Genomic DNA, 3,009 nt, shown 5'->3' on the forward strand with positions numbered 1-3,009 from the left:
GCTGAGGCGGAAGGATCGCCGGAGCCCAGCAGGTCGAGGCTGCAGTGGCTGGGAGCGGCCTCTGCACTCCAGTCTGGGTGAGAGAGTGAGACTCCAACTCAAAAAAAAAAAAAAGTTGTGAAATTAGATAGCGCTGATGGTTGCAGAACTTTGCGAGTTTACCAAAAGCCACTGAATCACACACTTTAAAAGGATAAATTTAGCTGGGCACAGTGGCTCATGCGTGTCATCCCAGCACGTTGGGAGGCCAAGGCGAGAGGATTGGTTGAGCAGGAGTTTGAGACCAGCCTGGGCAACAGAGTGAGGCCTTGCCTGTACAACAAATCAAAAAGTAGATGGGCGTGGTAGCATGTGCCTGTAGTCCCAGTTACTTGAGAATCTGAGGCAGATGGATCACTTGAGCCCAGGAGGTTGAACCTACAGTGAACTGTGATCATGCCATCACACTCCAGCCTGAGCAACAGAGGGAAACCCCAACTCAAAAGTAAGAGAGAGAGAGAACACACACTCAGAGGAGGCAAGAGGTGAAGCTGGGGTGGAGGACCAGTGCAGGACAGGAGACCTCGCCCGTGCAATGGGGACAGGAAGGACAGGAGGGAGCATGAGCTTGGTGGATGCAGGAGAACCGGGCAGCTCCATCTTACGGTCATCGGGTGGGAGGAGCTCTGTGCTGAGGGGGCATGGCCATCAGTGTGGGGAGGACGAGGCAGTCTGAAGGGAGGTGCATGGGACCATAGGCCAGTGGGCCCTGGGTGACTACAGAACTGCTGGAGGCTCTGGACCCAGCAGTAGGCGCCCATGGGCTTCCTTTGCGTTCTTTTTTTTTTATTATTCTTTTCATTTTTTTATTTTTTATTTTTTTTTGAGGTGGAGTCTCACTCTGTCGCCCAGACTGGAGTGCAGTGGCCACTCCCAGGCACCGCAGCCTCGACCTGCTGGCCTCCGGCGATCCTTCTGCCTCAGCTTTCCAGGTAACCGGAACTACAGGTGCACGCTATCACGCCCGGCTAATTTTAATTTTTGATTTATTGCAGAGACGACGTCTCGCCAAATTGCCTGGGTGAGTCTCAAACCCGCGGGCTTAGGCAATCCTCTTGCCTCAGCCTCCCAAAGTGCTGTGATTACAGGCTGAGCCAGGGTCTGGCTTCTGTGCTCGGTGCTGGCCCAACCTGAGTGAGCCTGCTGCTCAGAAGTTTTCAGATAAGCACCCCTACCCCGCTGAGCGGCCTTGGCTTGCGTTGCTCTGGCCCTAGCTCCTCCCTCCTGTTGGGAAGCCAGAAAGTTAAAAACCACATTTCTCAGACTCGCTGGCAGCCAGAGGTTCTTGGAGCCTGACTAGTAGGGCGAGATTGGAGGAGGGAGGGCAGCGGCCGCTGCGGACAGGGCACAGGAGGTCCAGGCTGGGTAGCCATCAGCTCAAAGCCAAGGGCAGTGGCGAATTTTGGACCCGAACCCCTCACTCCAGGCACCAGCTTCAGGTCACTGCCACCCAGCTGCAGATGAAGACCAGGGGCGTGGCCCGGGCTCCGGGTCCCACCAGAAGCAGGAGTTGTCTGGGTGGTCAGAGTCTCGTTGTTCTGGGGGTCGCTGGAAACCCTCAGATCATCGATTCTCCCAGGAACACACATGTGCGGGCACGGATTACTCTGTCAGGAGGGTTACTGGTTATAAAATCTGAAGACCGGAAAGATCATGCCCCACAGCCTGGGGAAGACTGGGCCCCACGCTTGCGAGTACAGACACAGCAAGGGAGAAGGCAGGAGGGCGGTGAGCCCTGGCAAGGCCCAGACGCAGCCCCAACGCCTCGTGTGTGCACAGGACTCCAGGACAGCCGAAGAGGCTGGCAAGCGAGTGGGCTCTGGGCTGGGACTGGGCGCCAGGGCAGGGGAGGGACACTGGGTGACAGGAGAGGGGCACTGGGAGCAGGGAGAGGGGAGGGACACCGGGGTGATGACAACACTGGGCACCAGGGGAGTGGAGGCAATTTCCCTTTCCTGTGCCTTTTGGTTTTTTCCATGTACATATGTTGTTTCAAAATATCATCCCCAGGTTCATCAAAGGTGATTGGATGGTCACCCCCGAATTACCTGGAGTCACTTCAGGCCAAGGCTGCAGACTTTCACGGAAGACTCCGAGACCCCAGGCACGAGGCCGCCTTCTGCTGCCCAGAGCAGTTTCGGAGGTTCCGTCCAGGTGAAACTGACATGCATCGTGCTGTCTCTCCTCCAAGTCACCCCTGTCCCATCTCCCAGTCCAGGCTCAGTGCACCAAGCCCTCAAATGCGACATGGCCTCCCACCATGCACACACATCACAGGTCAGATGCACACAAATGGGCACCACATTTGCGTGCACACAGCATGCACACCACCTCCCTGAGGCCCCCCGGCCCCGACAGCAGCCACACAGGGTGCCCACCCACCCTTCAGGCTCCTCTTCCTGGTGGCCGGAGACCACTGAGTTCCCTCCCCCGCAGCAGAGACGGCCCAGGATGCACCTGTAGCCAGCAAGGACTTCCCGCCCATCTCCAAGCAACTCTTAGGGCCATGGCAGCCACACAGCCCTTCCCTCTGCCCTGGCACCCCACCTGGCACAGAGGCAGTGGGAGGCAGGGTGCCATCCTGGACCAGATGAAGGGCCCACGCTCGAGGGCCAGGTGGGGAAAAGCAGCCCAGGTCCCTACGTCCACCACCAGGACATGGCAGGACTGCAGGCCTCGCTGGCCAGGCTCACCCCACGCAGCCAGGCACCCCTCCACAGCAGGCGCTCCGGACACGGCCCCCACGCCATGCCCCACACCTCCACCCCACCTGGCATCCCCACCCCTCTAGTGCACCCGGCATCCCCAGAGTTCTGCCCCGGCCCACCCCAAGGTCTCCAGACCTCTCCGTGGAGGGCGGAGCCAAATCTGGCTCTACCGTATCTATGCTCAAAATGGCATCATGTCTGCTTACCTCTCCTGATGAAAGAAATTGTAAAACACAACGAACGAACAGGCAAAAGAAAAATC

Source organism: Carlito syrichta, unplaced genomic scaffold, assembly GCF_000164805.1.
Source record: "Carlito syrichta isolate Samal-C Ts95f unplaced genomic scaffold, Tarsius_syrichta-2.0.1 Scaffold306821, whole genome shotgun sequence".
NCBI classification, from domain to species: Eukaryota; Metazoa; Chordata; class Mammalia; order Primates; family Tarsiidae; genus Carlito; species Carlito syrichta.